Genomic DNA, 21,206 nt, shown 5'->3' with positions numbered 1-21,206 from the left:
TATATTCATCAGAGATATTGGCTTATTAAGATGATGCTGGCCTCATAGAAGGAGTTTGGGAGAATTTGTTCCCTTTCAATTATTTTGAATAGCTTCAGATGATTTGGGATTAGTTCTTTAAATGTTTGGTAGAATTCAGCAGAGAAGCCATCTGGTCCTGGGCTTTTGGTAGAATTCAGCAGAGAAGCCATCTGGTCCTGGGCTTTTCTTTCTTGGGAGTGTCTTTATTATGGATTCCATCTCCATATTGGTTATTGTTATATTTTGGTTTTCTTTATTTTCATGACTCAACATTGATTGTGTCTAGAAACTATACTTTTTTTTTTTTTAGATTTTTCAATTTGTTGGTCTATAGATGTTTGCCAGAATTCCTGGTGAATTTCTGTGGTATCCACTGTTACATCTCCTTTTTCATCTCTGATTTTAATGATGTGGGTTCTCTCTCTCTCTCTCTTTTGGTTAGTTGGACTATTGATGTATTGATTTTTAATTTTTTTTCCCTAAACCACATCTCCATTTCACTGGTCTTTTGTATGATTTTTTTTATTTCTTCTCCAATTTTAATTATTCCCTTCCTCCTACTAATTTTGAGTTTGGTCTGTTCTGGTATTTTATGGTTTTAAAATGCATTGATGGATCATTTATTTTATGCCTTTCCAATTTCTTGACATAGGCACTAATTACTACGTACTTCCACCTTAACACAACTTTTGCTGTATCTCATAAGTTTTCATATGTTGTGTTGTCATCTTGACTATTTTCCTGAAGTTTTTGGATTTCCTTTGATTTTTTTTTGTTGACTTGTTAATTCAGGGGTGTGCTGGTCAGTCTTCATTTGTGTGCATATTTTCTAAAATTCCTTGCATGGTTAATTTCCAATTTCATTCCATTGTGGTCAGAAAATGGCATGATATCATTTTTTTTTAATTTGGTGAGACTTGCTGTATGGCCTAGCTATACATGACCTATCCTAGAGAAAGCTCCATGCACTGATGAAAAGAATGTGTATTCCTCAGCTGTGGGATGAAATATTCTAGAGACATCAAGTAGGCCCATTTGGTTGATGGTGTAGATTAACTCTGTCATTTCTTTGTGGATTTTGAGTCTAGTTGATTTGTACCCTGACAAAAGTAGAGTGTTGAAGTACCTACCTCATTATTATTGTATTGTAGTCTATGTCTCCTGTTGCATTCATTAGCATTTGTTTTAAATAGTCATGCATACAGGCCTTGGTTGTATATATATATTTACTATTGTCATATCTTCCTGTTGAATGGATCCCTTAATCATTACATAATGCCCTTTCTAGTGTCTAGAAATGCCCTAATGTCTAGAATGCCCTGTCTAGTATTTTTGTGTTATAGTCTATTTGTCTAATATTAGGATGTTGACTCTTGCTCTTTTTTTTTTTTTTTTTTTTTTTTTTTGCTTTTTGTTAGAATGGAATATTTTTTTCTATCCTTTCAGTTTTAGTCTGTGTGTATTGTTGTTAGTGGACAATTTTTATGTATTTACTCAATTACAGATGACAAATATTGGGACCAATGTTGTGGTGAAGTGGATTAAGCCACCCCTTATGCCATTACTATTGAGAGTGCTAGTTCTAGTCCTGGCTTTTTTTTCTTCCTGATCCAGCTTCCTGTTAATGCACCTGAGAAAGTGGTAGATAACAGCTCAAGTGCCCCTGCCACCAATGTGAGAGACTCATACAGAGTTCCAGGCTTTTGGCTTTGGCCTTGCCCAGCCACATCCATCGTGGCCATTTGGGGTGTGAACCAACAGATGGAAGATCTCTTTCTGTCCTTGTCTCTCCCTCTCTCTTTGTCACTATGACTTTCAAATAAATAAAATCAATTTTAAAATTACGATATTTTTAAGGCGTTTAACAGCATGCAGTCAATATCCTTTTGGCATTCTATTCAATTACATTTTCATTAGAATAGTACAGTAGAAGAGTAGTGGGTTTGGAGGTAGGTACTAATCATTTAGAAATAGAAGTTACTATCCATTTATGCTATGCACAGATCTGTGTCACAAAACAGTTTCAGATTAGAGGTAAGATTGTTGTTGCTCTTCAATTGATTTTTTTAAAATTTTCTATAATACCTTTATTCCAAGGGATTTATGAGACTTTTATATTTTGAAAATATGATTAAAGTGTATTTGCTTTTTTCCTTAAATTTTAATTAGTTTTTAACAGATCCAATATGATTTGTAGACACAATTCTATTTATATATAATATACATAATTATATGACTTAATTATAATATAAGCTATCAGAGCCAAAGATAGCATCCAAATAAAGATATAAACTGGAGGGGAAAAGATTTTGTGTAAGACTCTAAGGAGTTCTAAAATGTATGGACATGTACAGAAAAAGGATTCCAATGGGAGGCAGAAGGAAAATTTATTGGTATAGGAGAAAAAAATTAGGAGTATTATAGAAGTTAAGGTAAAACTCAAGAAGGAAGTAATGATAGTACTCACACTGCAGAGGTCAATTAAGTCATTATTAAGTACTAAAAAATAGTATAAAATATAAGATCATGATGTTCATAATCTAGTGGAAAACAAAGATTGTAGTAAGAAATACTGTCTGAAGTAAACTGGCATGAAAAAACAGGGCATCATATTAATTTTCACAGGATAAGTTCTTTGTCTCATCATGCGCCTACTGGGTTGCTCAATCATATGAGAGTCCTAGTTCTATTTATTTATTTTTAAACTTCATACAGTTTTTCACAGTGGCTTCACTAACTCAGATTCTCACCAAAGGTGTAAGAGTTCCCCTCTCTCCACATCATCCCCAGAATTTGTTACTTTTTGTCCATTTTTGGTTTTTTAATATGCATTTTAATGATCTTTATATACAGAAGATCAACTCTATACTAAGTAAAGATTTCAAATTTCCACCCACATAGACATGTTTGAAAACAGTTTTACCATTAATTCTCATAGTATAACACATTAAGAACAGAAGTCCTACATGGGGAGTAAGTGCACAGTGACTCCTGTTGTTGATTTAAAAATTGACACTCTCATTTATGACGTCAGTAATCATTGGAGGCCTTTGTCCTTAGCTGCCAAGGCTATGGAAGCCTCTTGAGTTCACAAACTCCTACATTATTTAGACAAGGCCATACTCAAAGTACAAGTTCTCTCCTTCCTTCAGAGAAAAGTACTTCCTTCTTTGACGTCCCCTTCTTTCCACTGGGATTTTATTCTCAGAGATCTCTCATTTAGGTCTTTTTCTTGCCATAAAGTCTTGGCTTTTCATGCCTGAAATGCTCTCATGGGCTTTTTAGCCAAATTCGAATGCCTTAAGTGCTGATTCTGAGGCCAGGGTGCTATTTAGGGCATTTGTCATTCTCAGTCTGCTTTGTGTCCTGCTTCCCATGTTGTATTGTCTCTGCTTTTTAATTCTATCAATTATTATTAGCAGACTTATCTTATTTATGTGATCCCTTTGACACTTAATCCTATCTTTATGATCAGTTATGAACTTAAACTGATCACTTTAACTAGCAAGATGGCATTGGTAACTGCCAACTTAATGGAATTTGGAGTCTCATAGCAAGTTTTTAGCTTTACCCTTAGGGGCAAGTCCGAGGGAATATGTTCCAAACTGTACATCTCCTCCCTCTCTTATTCCCACTCTTGCTTTTAACAAGGTCAATTTTCAATTGGATTTAAACACCTAAGGATAATTCTGTGTGAAGTAAAGAGTTCAAACAATGGTATTAAGTAGAAAAAGAAAATACTAAAAAGAACAAAATATTAAGCTGTTCCTTGACAGTCAGGACAAGGGCTGATCAAGTCATTGCTTCTCATAGTGTGTTTCACTTCTACAGGTTTGCTTTTAGGTGCTCAGTTAGTTGTCATAAATCAGGGAGACCATATGATATTTGTTCATTCTGGACTGGCTTTTTTCACTCAGCATGATGTCCTTTTGATAATAACCAATAGTTCAGGGTTGAGGTGATATCACTTCCTGGTTTTCATTTGTATTTCTTTGATGACCTCTGATTCATTGTGTGACTTTTGGATAGTCTTTATTAAATTGGATATTGGATGAGTCCACAGTTAATAGCAAAGCTCAGTTGGAAGTACATGTGTTGCTTCTAAAGAAATATTCTCATTGAATTTTCATCTTGATGTGAAAAATATTAGAATCAGCAATAATTATAAGAAATTATGGTATTGCCTGTTTTTCTCAAAATCATCCTAATTATGGCTCAGACATTGAGAAATGTTTAGTGGCTCCCATCACTACAATTTTTGACAGCAAAGAGACTACAGAAAGCAGATAAAAAGCTCTTAGTCCTGTTATTAGACATAGTGTAGAGTTTTATTACCAAATAAATAATTTTTGTCATTTCTGATTTAAAAAAATAATCTTTCTTTCCCTTAATTTGACAACCACTAATAAATTTTTAAATGAAAAATCACAATCCACTATTTCATATTATCATTAATTTTTCAAAGAAATACCAGAGCATAAAAAATATTACACACATCCATCATCTACCAACCAGCTTAAGATACAAATCATCCAAAATGTTTAAGTTCTTTTAATACTCCCTGTCTCATTCCCTTTCCCTCCACAAAGGAAGCTATTATCACCATCATTTTAGCACCATTTTTATCATTTCTGTATGTGTCTGTTAGTGTTTGTAATTTTGTATGGTAACTTTTAATGTTAAATAAATGTTAAAATATATAGCTTTATGCAATTTGTGTTCTCATTTAATGACCTAATGACCTTCATCTGTGTTGATAGTTTATTAATTATTTCGTTATGCTCTTACAATACAGTTCTATCATAGATTATTCTGGCAATAGACTTTCGGTCTTATCTGAATTTTTCATTCCTGTAAACAATGCTGCCATAATATTCCTGTCCATTCTCAGCACACATGCAGGTGTTTCTTTGAGGCATATATATAGAACTAGAGTTTCTGTGTGGTGGAGAAGGTGAAATCACTTTTATTTTTATTTATTTATTTATTTTTTAATTTGACAGGCAAAGTTAGACAGTGAGAGAGAGAGACAGAGAGAAAGGTCTTCCTTTTTCCGTTGGTTCACCCTCCAATGGCCGCTGAGGCCAGTGCACCGCACAGATCTAAAGCCAGGAGCCAGGTGCTTCCTCCTGGATTCCCATGCGGGTGCAGGGCCCAGGCACTTGGGCCATCCTCCACTGCCTTCCTGGGCCACAGCAGAGAGCTGGACTGGAATAGGAGCAACCTGTGGGGAGCAACTCAGATTAGACTGTTACTCGAATTAAGACTTATTCTATGCATCTGCTCTCCCACAATATGGCGCTGGGAGAGGAGGAAACAGCTTCTACACAGCTGCCTCCAGTTCAACCAATAAACAGCAGGACCTGCTCCTGATTGGAGGAGAGCAGCGTACTCGGCGTGTGGGTAGCAGAGTTGGGATTGGTGGAAGAGGACTATAAAGGAGGAGAGAGACAACATGCACCAGGAACATCTAAGAGGAACATCTATCTGAAGGAACACCTGTGCAGCCCCCAAGAGAGCCGGCCGGCGGTGTGCCGCTCCCCCGCGGAAGTGGGGAAAGTGGCAGGGGAACCACCCTTCCACAGAGGTGGAAGGGACGGTAGCCAACCCGGGAAGAACCAGCAGCAAACCCGGGGAGGGCCAAGCAGACAAAAGAACAACGCAGGGTCCTGTGTCGTTCCTCCACGAAGAGGGGGAGCGACATAATGGTGCCGTGACTCAGATATGAAGCCTAGGCAGGGTTTAGTGTCGTTCCTCCATGAAGAGGGGGAGCGACATAATGGTGCCGTGACTCGGATAGGGAACCTAGGAGGGAAGAAGCAGGAAAAAGTGGGAAAATACCGGAGAGAGAGACTAGCAAAGAGCCTAGGGAAAAGCTGGATGGAAAAGGTGCCGGAAGAAGCTATCGAAAGCCTAGGCATAGACTTGGATACGGACTGTGGGAAAGAAGTTAGGGTTGAATTTCCAGCTCCAGGATTTAGATTGGCCCAACACTGACTTCTATGGGCTCTTGGGGAGTGAACCTGTGGATGGCAGACCATGTAGGAATCACAAAAACCCTGATCAAGCAGTTCTAGCATACATGGGTCCCAGTGACAGTGAGTGATACCTTGAGTGGCAGGGGAGAGAGGTGAGAGTCTTAGGGGAGCTGGGCCCAAGCAGTGGTACAGACACTTCTAGCTGTAAGGCTTGTGGACAGGACCCACACTGCTCTACATTCCCTGTCTCTTGTAGTGAGTGCTGAGTGCTCTATGGGCTAAGGTCCTTGGCTTACTCTTACTCTGCTAGGTCTACTTGAATTTGTGAGACTGCAGTCTTTCTTTCTTTCTTTCTTTATTTATTTATTTATTGCTAGCCTGGTTGTATGTGCGGGAGGCCCCAAGAGATCGTGTTGATCGGGGAGTTCTGTCCTCTCAAGTAGTGACTTTTGGATAATGTCAGTTATCGCTCTCTCTGGGTGTCCAAGTGGCCAGCCAGGAGGTCCCCAGGCAGCTCTCCTTACTGTGGGGCTTGTGGATCTCTACTGGGGCTAGGATTTCCTACTGGGATAATTGTATTCAGATGGACTCTGCTGAGGCCCACTGAAGTAGGAGTTCCCCAGTTGGCAGGCGAGGGTCTCAGTTACTTCTTGGCTCTGTTCCTGTCTCTATGCTGTCTAAAGGACTCCATGTCCTACCATGGTTCCCACTGTTTCCCTGCTGAGCTTTGGCGTTCTTCCTCAATCATTCACCTCATCAGTCTGTTTCTTTTCTGTAATGGAGGAATATCCCCGGCTGTCTTCAAAATCCTCTTAGTTATTTTTCTGAATCTCTTCATTTCCTTCTTCAGATTTACTGTTTTATTCCTTTTAATAATCTTCCTTAGTGAAATTTTTTAAACTTTTATTTAGCAAATATAAATTTCCAAAGTACAGCTTATGGATTACAATGACTTTTTCCCCCCCATAACTTCCCTCCTGCCCACAACCCTCCCAACTCCCGCTCCCTCTCCCATTCCATTCACATCAAGATTCATGTTCAATTATCTTTATATACAGAAGATTGATTTAGTATATATTAAGTAAAGATTTCAACAGTTTGCACCCACACAGAACATAAAGCGTAAGATACTGTTTGAGTATAAGTTATAGCATTAATTCACATTGAACAACACATTAAGGACAGAGATCCTACATGAGAAGTAAGTGCACAGTGACTCCTGTTGTTGACTTAAGAAATTGACACTCTTGTTTCTGGTGTCAGTAATCTCCCTAGGCTCTTGAATTTTAAACTATATACTCTATTTCTGTTTTGAAGTTTTTGCTTAATATATTTATATGAACATATAAATAATTTATATGCTTGTGTGTAAACATACACAAATCTAATATGTATGGATAGAAACCATAATATATATAAAATCACCATCAGTTCCATGATTCTCAAGAAGTCCCTTAGGTCATTAGGGTATTAGAATTTCTAAGAACTCTTGTCTTGCATATTATTGTTGTTCATTATTTTATTTACATGTTTCATTCCTTTCCCAAAATTTTTGGGGAGTCTGTGCTGTGGTGCAGTGGGTTAACACCCTGGCCTGAAGTGCTGGCATCCCACATGGGCACCAGGTCGAGACCTGGCTGCTCCACTTCTGGTCCAGCTCTCTGCTATGGCCTCGGAAAGCAGTGGAAGATGGCCCAAGCCCTCGAGCCCCTGCATCCATGAGGGAGACCCCGAAGAAGCTCTTGGCTCCTGGCTTCAGATTGACACAGCTCTGGCCAGCGGATGGAAGACCTCACTCTCTCTGCCTCCCCTCTCTCTGTGTAACTCTGACTTTCAAATAAATAAATAAATCTGTAAAAAATTTTTTTGGATATTGTTAGCATTTTACATTTAATATTTAGATTATGTACATATTTGTCTACTTTAATGTTTAATTATTTTAAATTATGTTCATATTTATCAATTTGCTTATCATTCCTTCTTATGTTTGTTTTTAAATTTTCTTATATTTTATTTCAGTTTTTCTCCCACTTTCTATATTTTATTTTATTTTTTCCTGCAGCAAATAATTGAAATACTTCATTAGGATTAATTAGTAGTAAATTCTTTTAATCATTGTTTCTCTAAATATTCTTCATTTCATAATTCATTTTTTTAGAATTATTTATTTATTTGAAAGAATTACACACAGAGAGGAGAGGGAGAGAGAAAGAGAGAAAGAGAGACAGAGAGAGAGAAAGGGCTCTTCCATCCACTGGTTCACTCCCCAGTTGGCTGCGATGGTCAGAGCTGCACCGATCTGAAGCCAGAAACCAGGAGCCAGGAGCCAGGAGCCGGGAGCTTCTTCTGGGTCTCCTACGTGGGTACAGGACTTAGGCCATCTTCTACTGCTTTCCCAGAACAAAGCAGAGAGCTGGATCAGAATTGGAGCACCCAGGACTAGAACCAGCGCCCATATAAAATGCTGGCCCTGCAGGCAACAGCTTTACCCGCTACGCTACAGCGCAGGCCCCCATAATTCATTCTTAAATGGAAGTTAGGTGGATGCTAAATTCTGGGTGTGCAGTTATAATCTTTATATCTTAAAAGGGCATTTTCTTTGTTTTTTATAATTGTGTAATCCTGTTATTGACAGCATGCTGTGATTCTAGTCACCATAGATTTATGCTTGATCCACCTTTGCCTCATAACTCGTTCAAAATCTTCTTTCTGTCTTCTGTGGCTTGAAGCACACCTTTCTGAGTGCGCTCATACAGTATTCTAGTGGTTATTCATTACATTCTTTCCTCATACGTTAGACATTCTTTCCAATTGGCTATCATTCATCAATTCTGGAAAATTATTGTTCAGTTTTGTTTAAAGATTTATGTATTTATGGAAAGAGCAATAGAGAGAGAGCAATCTGCTGATTCATTCCTCAGGTGGCCAGGCCAAAGCCAGGAGCCAGGAGCTCCATCCAAGTTCTCCCACATGGGTACAGGGGCCCAAACACTTGGGCCATCCTCTGCCTCTTTGCTCAGGCCATTAACAGGGAACTGGATTGGAAGTGGAACAGCTGGGATAAGAACTAGCCCCCATATGGGATACTGGTATTGCAGGCAGTGCCTTTACCCCCTATTCCACAATGCCAGTACCTATTCAGTATCTTTTTATAATACTCCTCTTCCCCCAACTTTCTTCCCTACTTGGCTAAAACTACTGTTAATGTTCACAATCTTTCTTTGTCTATTCTGGGCTTTTTAACTGCACTTTTTTGTTCCAATCTTTCCCCTATCCATAGCAAACTCCAATTAGCTTCTTCAGATTTACATTTGGCATTTGGGCATGCTATTGTGTTCATTAGATCTACCTAAGCTGTTTAATTTGCCCATTGACTATATCATTTAAATAATCATGTTTGTAATTTCAAGAGTTTTTCTTGGTAACTAAAAATGTATAAATCTAACCTTTTTCTGTAGGTCTTGTTACTGGTATTTTTTTCTTTTTGTATTTCATATTTTCATCTTTATTCTACCAAATTTTTAAATATACATTTTATCTCCTATATCCAAAAATTCCATTATGCAACAGGTGCTGGATGTGTAGGACTTCTCCCTTGTTTTTCTTGTAGCACACTTTTTATGCTGAGTATTTTTAAGCTGTGTTGTAATATTGGATAAGCTTCATATATGGGGTTTTCATGCAGACATTGTTCATTTTGATGAAATGTCCTTGCTTCTGCTTAGTATCCCATAGGTCTCCACAAGTACACATTTAAACAATAATCTCATGAAAGACAGTGTAGATTTAACTTATGAAAAGGAATCACACAGATTGTAAATGATAATATGCATATATGCTGTGAGCAAATACAGGAAATGGACTATATGTGTTACATGAAAAATATACTTTTTTAAAAGACTTGTTTATTTAAAAGGCTGAATTGCAGAAAGAGAGCGAGAAAGACAGAAAGAAGGAGGGAGAGAGAGGGATCTTCCATCTGCTGGTTCATTTCTCAGATGGCCACAACATACAGAGATGGGTCAAGCTGAAGCCAGAAGCCTGAAAATTCATCCAGGTCTCCAACATGTATGACAGGGGCCCAAAGACGTGAGTCATCTTCTACTGCTTTCCCAGGCACATTGGCAGGGAGTTGGATCTGAAGTGGAGTACCTGTGACACTAATTGGGGGGTCATATGGGAGGTGGGCATTGCAGGCAGTGGCTTAGCCTGCTGTGCCACAATGTTTTAGATAGACTTTTTTTTTAAATCACTCTTTGCAAAGGACACAAAACATGATTTCCTACTATAAAATTGGTTATGCAATGAATTAAATAGGTGAGAAAATGCTAATGAACTTAACACTTTGAATGTCACCAAATTATTTTAAATATTAATTGTATATTAATTTAAGAATGAATCCTGGGGCTGTTGTTGTGGTATAGCATCTGCAGCACCAGCACCCCATATGGGTGCCGGTTGGAGTCCAGGCTGCTCCACTTTCAATGCAGCACCCTTGCTAATGTGCCTGGGAAAGCAGCAGAAGATGGCCCAAGTGGTTGAGCCCTGAATCCACAAGGGAGACCTAGATGAAACTCCTGGATCCTAGCTTTGGCCTGGCCCGGCCCTGGCTATCACAGCCATTTGAGGAGTGAACCAGCAGATGGAATATCCATTTCTCTGTATCTCTCCCTGTGTCTCTCTATGTAACTCTGAGTTTCAAATAAATAAAATAAATCCTAAAAAAAAAAAGAACAACTCCTTCATGGATTCCTTGGAAGCCACTGTTTGTTGGTATGCACTGAATATCTAAAGAACAATGCCTATATAACTAAGGCATCAAAGAAGGAGGTACTTTTCTCTGAAGGGAGGAGAGAACTTCCGCTTTGCTTATGGCTTTGTCCAAATACTGACAGAGTTTGTGGACTCAGAAGGCTTCCATAGCCTAGGCAGCTCATGTCAAGAGCCTTGGATGGTCACTGACATCATAAATAAGAGTGTTAGTTATTAAATTAACAACAGAAGTCAATGTGCACTAATTCCCCATGCAAGATCTCTGTCTTCAATGAGTTGTACTATGAGAGTTAACTGTGAAAATACTTCTCAAACAGTTTTTTGTGTGTATGTGTGTGCATGTGTATGTAAATTGTTGAAATGTTTGGTTGGTGTAGAGTTAGTCTTCTGTGTGCAAGTTAATTGAAAATAAATCAATGGAGAAAGGACTGGGAAGAGGAGCGGGAGGAAGGGGAGGGGGGGAGGGTAGGTGGGAAGGCAAGTGTGGTGGGAAAAATAACTATATTCCTAAAGTTGTACTTATGAAATTTTTATTTCATATAAAATAAATTAACAAACAAACTAAAAAAACTAAGGCTAGAATAAGATATTCAGTACTTTCATCTCCAGAAAAAATATTTTAATTACTTTATGCTTTTTATGGAGAGTAAAAAAATAAGTATTTCAAACTCTTGTACAATACCTGAATTCACTTTACGAAACAAAAAATATAACCTAGGTAAGCATAGGAAAATATGGCACAGATTAATATTTATAATTGTTACATAAATTATTCTCAAATGCTCTTTTACTTCTTTTCCATTTTCTTTTATTTCCATTTTCTCTTAAATCACTAATCACCTAATTTCCAAAAGCCACAGTTAATACTGAAGTCATTTGCTAGCCTGATAGTCTGAGTATCATATGCCACATCACATAACTATATGTGCCAATATAATCAAAATCTTAATGAAATCCAATTAAGCTGTCGGTGCTGTGGCCCTTCAGGTATCTCGTCTCTTTATTACAGAAGTCAACCTCATTTGTTAAGCCTTTTATAAATTTGAACCAAGCCAAAGAATACTTAGCTAATAGACATTTTATGAGACCCTGGGAAAATAAACCAATTATTTTCTCTACATTTAATTTTTTCCCTGTTTCCACCTCTATATCCCTTCCTTTGCTTGACTATCCAGTGTTGTATAAAATAAGAGTTGTGTTGAGCTTTATTATTTGAGAACTAGATGTATAAAAGAACACATATAATATATTTCTACCTTAACAAAACAGTAATGAAAAATCTATGTAACTATTACCATGTACAAAAGGAGAAAATGTCTTCCATCCATGAAGCATCTGTATGAACCTTTCAAAAATAGTTCTCCCTGATTATACAACTGCTCTCCTGTTCTCTTTGATAATAATGTCTTTGCTTATCTTTATTATTTCTCTATGTGTATATCAATGAACAATGTTGCTTTGGCTTGCCTGGTTTTGAATTCTGTGTAAATTAACCCATAACATTTTTGTTATGTACCTTGTTTCTTGTGCTCTACATTGTGAACTTATTTTGTGTTATTATATACCATGCATTCAGTTTTATACTCTACAGTTTTGGATTGCCTGAATATAACAAAATATATTTATTCTGTGATTAACAAATTCGAGTTTGGGACATTATTCTGCATGTCATCTGGTATCCAAGACTAAATGATTTTGTAAAGAAGATATACATGGAAATAGAATTGCTGAATAATAGATTACATATAATTTAAAATTGTCTAAAGAATGTCTCCAAATGCACTAGTTTCTCCCTATCATATTCACATTTTCACCCACATTTGCCATTTTCAAATTTCTTAGAAGTTTTTTAATCTGGGCTGGGCGGTTAAATGGAATCTTATTTGTCTTTCTCAAGTGACTAAATGAGTTGAAACAATTTTCTCTTGTGTTTGAGAGATTTAATGGCTTCTTTTCTTAATAAGTTATATTTGATCAATGCAAAGTTGAACTGTCTTTCAAGTATGGTTAGAGTTTGCTGGTTGAAGTCTCCACAATTAACAGGTAAGACCTCCATAAGAATCTCAGATAATTGAGTTAAAGCTTTCACTTGTGGAAGAGTAAGAAAGAGAGAAAATAAAACCACATAGGTGGGTAGCATTGCCTATTCTCAGAGCTTATTAGTGCAATTGAATTGATATCCTATCAACTTAATGAATAAAAGCATTAAACACATTGAGTAGAGTAGACTAAGGTGGTTGCAGATACCGAAAGTGTGTGTGTGTGTGTGTGTGTGTAAAATGTTAAAAGAAATGGTTTCAAATAATTTCACTAGAAAGAATGATAAATGTTTACACTGATTTGAACATTATGTGATGTATACACTTATGAAAACATCATGTTTCCTTAAAAATATGTACATTTTTAATGTTTCAGTTAAAGAAATAAAGGACTACTTTTCATTATACTCTAAGTACCTCACAGTATCAGCCCCAAAGATGATGATTGTGGTGATAGTGTAGTCCAAACATGGGTGAGATAGGATCAACTCCCACTGAAGATCCTGGGAATAGGCTCAGCAGGTAGCCACATGGCCTACATCCTACCCCACTCTGCAGTGATCCCTGAATCATGTAATCATATCAGATTCTTTTCTGTCCATAGCAAAATGAAACTGGAAATCAAAAATAGATGGAATTTTGGAAAACCTACCAATACATGAAAATTAAGCAATCTGTTCTTGAGGAACAAATGGATCAAAGAAGAAATTAAAAGAAAAAAATTAAATATATTGAGACAAATGAAATGGAAGCACAACTTTTTTTTTTTAATAAAAAGATTTATTTGTTTATTTGAAAGGCAGAGTTACAGATAGGGAGCAGCAGAGGCAGAGAGAGAGAGAGAAATCTTCCATCATCTGGTTCACTCCCTAAGTGGTTGCAATGACCAAGGCTGGGACAGACCAAAGCCAGGAGCCAAGAGTTTCATCCAGGTCTCCGGCTTGGACTATCTTCTGCTGCTTTTCCAGGCACATTAGCCGGGAGCTGGATGGGAAGTAGAGTAGCCAGGACTCAAACTGGCACCCATATGGGATACTGGTGTCACAGGCAATGGCTTAACATGCTGTGCCACAGTGACATAAGAACAGGTACATTGACCAGTGAAATACGTTAAAGAGCCCAGAAAAAAGTTCAACCACATACAGCCAATAGATTTTTACAAATATTCCAACAATGTACAATGGAGAAAACATAATTTCTACAACAAGTGGTCATGCTAAATCTAGATCCCCATATAAAATAAATGAAATTGCACCCTTATTTCACACCATATGTAAAATCAACTTAAAATTGGATAAGTAACTGTAAAACCTGATTCTATGAAACTACTAGAAAACATAGAGAAAATACTCCATGATTTTGGTCTGGGCAAAGTGTTCTTGGATAAGAGTACAAAGCATAGACAAGAGAAGCTAAAATAGTCAAATGGGATTGCATAAAACTGAACAGCTTCTGTACAGCAAAGGAAATAACTAAAACAGTGGATATAACTCTGTGGATTGGAAGAAAATATTTACACAACAGACATACAACAAGGGATTAACTTCCAAAATAAATAAGGAACTCAAACAACTCAATAGCAGGGAGAAACAAAATCAAAATTCTATAATAAGCTAAATAGGTATTTCTCAAAATAAAACACACAAATGGTCAACAGCCACATTTTAAAAAGCTCATCATCAATACTTCTTAGGAAAATACTAATTAAAAACACAAGATACTATCTACCTACACATGTTATAATGGCTATTATCCAAGAAAATGAAAGATAACAAGTGTTAGGGAGTATGTGGAAAAAATGGAACTCTTGTGTGTTGGTAGGAACTTAAATAAACAAAGCAATTATGAAAAACAGCATGGAGTTTACTCAATAAGCTAAAAAGGAAATTACGAGATGATTCAGAAATCCTATTTGGTAAAAGAGATGTGTGTATTGCCACGTTCATTGCAGCAATGTTCACAATAGCCAAGATGCAGAAGCAATCTAGGCATTCATTATCAGATAAAATAGATAAGGAAAGTGTGCCATATACAGGTAATGGAATATTATTCAGCTTTCAAAAAGAGGGGGAATTCTGCCATTGGTGAGAACATGGATGAACCTGGAGGATATTATACTGAATGAAGTAAGACACGGACAGAACAAACACCATCATCTCATTTACATGTTGGATGAAGAAAAGTTTTCTTCTTGTTGAAATAGAGGAGAATGAAGGAAGTTAGGGGAAGGTGGTGGACAAGGGAGGGGAAATGTTCACCCAAGGGTGAAAACTTGCAGTCAGGTTGACGGAATAAGTCGTCAGTGTTCTACTTGCACGGAATGTTGACCACAATCAATAATAACGAATAATATATTTCAGAACTGTCAAAGGAATAGATTTTAAATGTTCTTACTCCCTAAAATTAATGCATGGGGATATATTTGTTAATTATTTTTATTTACTCATTCTGCATTATAAACATATATCAGCATATTGTATTGTACCTATATAAGTGAAGGGATTTCAAAATGTACATGAGAAACTAGAATCAAAAGAGCAAAATAAAAAAAAAAAACTTTATCCAACATAAGCACCATCAAGGTCAAGATGTTTCTGTAAGTGATTGTAGCAGCATTTCCTACATCCCTAATAACTGAGGGTGTTGGGCATTTAATCATGTCAATTTTTATATTATTAACTAAAGAAAAATTTTTAAGACTAGGAAACAAAAAGTAATCAGAAGGAACCAAATCAGTATCAGAAGGTGGACGCCTAGTGTTTTCTTTCTGAAACTCTATAAAATTGCCCTTGTTTGATATGAAGAATGAGCAGGAAGAATTTGGAGGTTTAGTGAAGTTTTCTGGGCATCTCTTTGAGAAAGCTGTGGCTAACTTTCTCAAAACACACTGCTATGAGAGAGATGCTGTCGTTCTTTGGGCCTCCGGAAAGTCGACACATAAAATGCATTGATCATCCTTCAAAACTGCTGCAATGACCTTTGTTCTTGAGTAGTGCGCTTTGGCTTTGCCTGGACAACTTCCACCTCTTAGTAGTTATTGCTTTGATTGTGCTTTGTCTGCATGATCTTATTCCTGTTACAATTCTTGAAAGCAATATCTCAGGATCTTGTTTAGAATCTCTACTGAAAGTTTTCTTCTTTTCTGCAGCTGATCCAGGTACAACAGTTTTGGTACACATGGAAGAGAAAGTTAGTTCCACTTTGATCTTTCAGTCATAATTGTGTAAGCAGAACCACTTGAGACTTCTGTGTGTTGGCGATTATTTCTGCTGTTAATTGCTAATCTTCCCCACTTAGGGTGTGAAGAAAATGGACTGTTTTCTTACAAACTGATGGGGATAGTTGGACCATGTGGGTTTCGTCAACAACATGTCACCCTTTCTTAAAGCAAATTATTTATTTGGAAATTACTCATTTCTTTGAGGCATTGTCTCCTTAAACTTGTTGAACGACATCAATGGCTTCTCCATTCTTCGACTCAAGCTTCACTGTAAATGTCATGTTTTTTCTTGTTTTCATTTCAGTGGAATTCATGTTGCTCAACAGAGGCTCTTTTCAAACTAGTGCTTCATTCTTACTGCCTTTAGATGCTGCTTTAAAAATATGTGTTTATTTTGATGCACAAAACATTGAAACCTACATGTACCTTTTTCATAAAATGTATTTTCCATGACCTTTGGGACACCCATTCATAAGATTATTATTATCTGACAATTAAAATATTTCAAAACTAAAAACATAATGTAGTGGTAAAAGAAAAAAATTTGGTGCTGTCACTGTATGAGCAAAAGTTTGTGTTCAGGCAATCAGAAATTATTCAGTTTGAGTGACTTATAATAGTGTGATTTTTACGTTTTATTTTCTGTTGTTTATCATACACTAACATAACCTGCCAACAAAGCAGCTCTATCCATTGGCATTTGATAGTTGCTGTGGGGCCCAGGTTGATGGGGTAAACACTATTTGAAATATGGCTGGTTGTTGTGCCAGGGAGAAAATACAGCTCTGTAATGTTCACACTCCACTAAATATTTGCCAAGATATTTCACAAACCATTTGCACACACCATTCATCACCCTCAGCGCCTCACTTGACCCACACAATGCTAAAGGGCAAGTAAGTGTTCTCAGGAGAAGGCATTTAGCCTAGCAGTTAAGATTCCCATATCCCAGTGTAAGGTCTAGGTTAGGCTCCTCACTCCAGGTTATGACTCCAGCTATGCACCGATGCAGACTCTGGGAGGCAGCACCAGTGGCCCAAGAAATGGAGTTCTTGCTTCCTATTATAGAAACCCGGATTGTGTGCTTGACTTCTATCCGGCCCTGGCCACACTCTGGCTGTTATGGTCATGTTGGGGAGTAAACCAGTGAATTGCAGCTCTTTCTGTCTTGCAGCCTTTTTCTCTCCCTCTCTCTTGAAAAATTAATCCAATTTAAACAAAAGAAAAAGAAAGTACACTCAATTATATGCCTGACAGATCCAGAGTCAGAAATAATCATATTAGCAGAACTAAAATTTGCTCCTTTTTATTTCTACATAATTAGTTGACTTAATATAACACAGTCCACATCTTTCATGACAGACAAACTTTCTAGTTATACTCTTTAATTTACCAAAATTACATAACCAATTGGGCATTTTCCAGTTAATTTTTCTTTATTACTAGATCAATGATTTAATTTTAAAATCTTTATCAACTTGACTTTATAAATTCAGTGTCAATGTATATAAGAATCATCACTCACAAACATAGGGTATGATCTTGAACACATTAGAGCAGCATGAACCTAGATATAATTGCACCAAAATTTAGTTCTTAAACCAATATACACTGGATGATCATCTTTTGACAAATTTTAATATTAAGATGAACTCTTCTTTTAATTACAATCCACTGTTTTTATTCCAATTAACAATAGCATCAGGTAGCTTTCTCGGGTCTAAAGAAATTGCCTTTTGGTTATGATTAATATAGATATTACCAAAGATATTTATTAAATTTTCTGAAGTTTAATACTTTACGTGTGTTAAGCCAAGTGGAAATAAAGAAAATAATTTAGAAGAGATGATTCAGCATTTTTCTCAATAAGAATGTGCCTCTGACAATAAACATAATTTTAAATAATCAATCCATATTTTGATGCCTTTGGGGGAAAATGAGAATTCTCCAAAGACTTTCCAGATCATTGAGAAAGAAACGAATAGCATTGTTTTTGCAAGTGGTTATGAGTTGGAAACTTTATGCTCATTGAAAATTAAATTGAAGGATTGTATTTATTAAGAAAGGGACCAACAGGATCATTGACTATGAAGGATTAATGAGAAGTTTCTACAGTGTTGTATACATAAGACAATATGTTCCATATTTCATGGGTAACTAAACAGACGGCCAAGAGAATTTTTCACAAAATGTTCCTCTTACCATTTAATTACAACTTAACAAATGAGGTAGAAATCTACTATACAAAATAATTCAACCTATAAAATGCACATAGATGTTCTGTTAATAGTCAATACATAATTTGTCAGTTGTATACTTGAGGCTGTTATATCAGTGATTGCTATTACTTCATGATATTGATTTTCTGCTCATATGAAATATTTTTAAAAATAACCTTCTTAAAAGTGTAGAATAATTTTAGGTGCCCATAAAGGCTGCAACTTACAGGGTCTTGGTGCATTTGTCAAAATGGAGAAACTAGAGGCACAGATCAAAAGACCAGAATAGACACCCCAGAAATGAATATATACATGTACAATGAACTTATCTTTGACAAAGCTAGTTAAAACACTACCTGGAGAAAATAGTATATTCAGTAGATGGTATTGGAAAAATAGGATTTCCATATGCAGAATTTTGAAATAAGACCCTGCCTTACAACTTACATAAATCAACACAAAACATACCAAAAACCTAAATGCAAAACCTGAAAGTTAGAAACTACTAAGGAAAAGATAGGGGAAACAATCCAAGACATTGGCGTAGGCAATAATTGTTTTTAGCTCATACCCCAATCACAGGCAATAAAAACAATGACAAATAAGATTATATCAAACTGAGAAGCTTCTGCATAGCAAAGGAAATAGTGAGAAGAGAGAAGAAACAATTGACAGGATGGGAGAGAATATGTGCAAGCTCAGCTTTTAATAAAGGATTAATATCCAGAATACAAGGAGCTTAAGATAATCAACAAAAAGGCTCACTTGGCTAATCCTCCGCCTGCGGCATCAACACCCCGGGTACTAGTCCCAATTGCTCCTCTTCCAGTCCAGCTCTCTGCTGTGGCCTGTGAGGGCAGCAGAGGATGGCCCAAGTGCTTGGGTCCCTGCACCCACATGGGACTTTCAAATAAATAAAATCTTTAAAAAAAATGAGTTCCTGACATTTGCAACAATGTGGATGGGATTGGAAATCATTATGCTAAGTGAAATGAGTCAGACACAGAAAGACAAATACCACATGCTTTTCTCATATGTCCAAGTTTATATATATATATATATAATATAAATACAATACATAAAATATAATGTAAATATAAATATTTAATATAGATTAAAATGTGTGAAAAGTTGCAATATTTTGGGGGGGGTGTGTGCATATATATACACTTTCTATACTGAATTATATTATGTAATAATATAGCCTTCTTTCAGCATTTTCTCATCTCTATCATGAATTCCACATTATGTAATACTGGTATATTCACCCATTTTCCAAAATAGCATGTTCATATGTGTGCGTGTATAATCTAATATGAAGTGAACGTGGCATTATGCTAAAAACTCTAACACCATATGCTCATTGTATTCTTTCTACTAGTTTGGATTATTTAAAGTGTAAAGCATACATAAAACCTAATAAACTAGCATGAGTTAACCTACCATTAATAAAATTCACATTTTACTTGGATTTCCCTCTTTTCTTCTAAATGTCCCATTTTTATTCCAGGATTGTACCTGAAAACCACATTCCACTTAGTCTTCATGTCTCTTTAGCTTTCTCGCTTCCTTAGACAGTTTCTCAAACTTCTCTTGTTTTTAATGACTTTGCCATATTTGATGAGTACTAGGTCAGGTATTTTGTAGAATATTTATGCGTTTGGGTCTGTCTAGAATGATTTTGTTTTTAAATTTTGATTTGCATGGTAAGACTGCAGCTATGGTGTTTGAGAAAGGAACAACACAAATTTGCAGCTATGTTCTCATCACAAAGTCAAATACACAAGCAAAATGATTTTTTCACAGATGGTATTAGCCTTGGTTATGGACTCACAGGTGCTTAAAAGACACTTTTCTTTCACAGGTTTAGAAAAAGACATGATATCTCATAGCTTGTAATCCAAGAACAAAGCAAAAAATGCATATACAAATATTAAGGAAAAAGTCCCCTTTTCAAATGGCAGACTGTTGCTTTCTCATTATAAAAAAGAACATCTAAAGCCAATTCATAAATTCATACATCTACCAATGGAAGATTGCCTTAAGTGCCTATCAGTGTTCACAATTAAGATTTATATTATTATGCTTTTATGAAGCTTAATAGGCTACAATTAGATGACACTTAATATTGAAGACAGTGTTTGGAAATATTCACTGGAAATCATTGAGGAAGAGCTTAAATTATTATATGGAAGAGTGAAAACAGTAAAAAGAAAGTAAAAATTCTAAAAGAAAAATTATTTAAAGATTAAAGAACTTGAGAGGTAACTACTGCTGTGTATGCATAGTGATAAGAAATATTATAGATGGCTGCAGTAATCTTGGTTGGAATAGTCCAAAGCCAGGAACCAGGAACCACATCCAGGTCTCCCATGTGGGTGTCAGAGACCAAAGCACTTGGGTCATCTTCTGCTGCTTTCTCAGGAACTCTAGCAAGGAGCTGGAACTTGAATTGGGACTGCAATCAACACTCTGATAGGGGGTGCTGGCTTTGCAAGCAGTGGCTTAACCCACTAAACTACTGCTAGCCTCAGTTATCATGATGATTTGATGTCCCCAGAAACTTCTCATGATCTTTGCATGCCAGGTGATCAGAATATTTTATTTATTTATATAAAAGAGTTATTCATTTATTTGAAAGTCAGAGTTTAAAAGAGAGGAGAGAGTGAGTGGAAAAAAGAGAGAGAGATCGATCGATCTATTCCATCTGCTGGTTCACTCCCCGGATGACTGCAATGGCCCAAGGTCGGCCAGGCCAAAGCCAGGAGCAGGGAGATCCACTTGGGCCTCCCAGAATAGTCTTAAATGAGTTGAAAAGAATAGGCTGACAATGTGCTGTACTAGAGATAGACAAATCCATTAAGTAACCCTAGAAATCAATGATAAAATTTCTTTCATGTGATAATAACACTTTTTAACTCATCTATTCCTGATTAATTAAGATAATATTTTGAGT

The sequence above is a fragment of the Oryctolagus cuniculus genome, chromosome 14 (genome assembly GCF_051225735.1).
Source record: "Oryctolagus cuniculus isolate XC-2025 breed Fujian yellow rabbit chromosome 14, ASM5122573v1, whole genome shotgun sequence".
Classification (NCBI taxonomy): Eukaryota; Metazoa; Chordata; class Mammalia; order Lagomorpha; family Leporidae; genus Oryctolagus; species Oryctolagus cuniculus.
The sequence above is the reverse complement of the archived record's forward strand: the minus strand, read 5'-3'. Positions refer to the sequence as shown.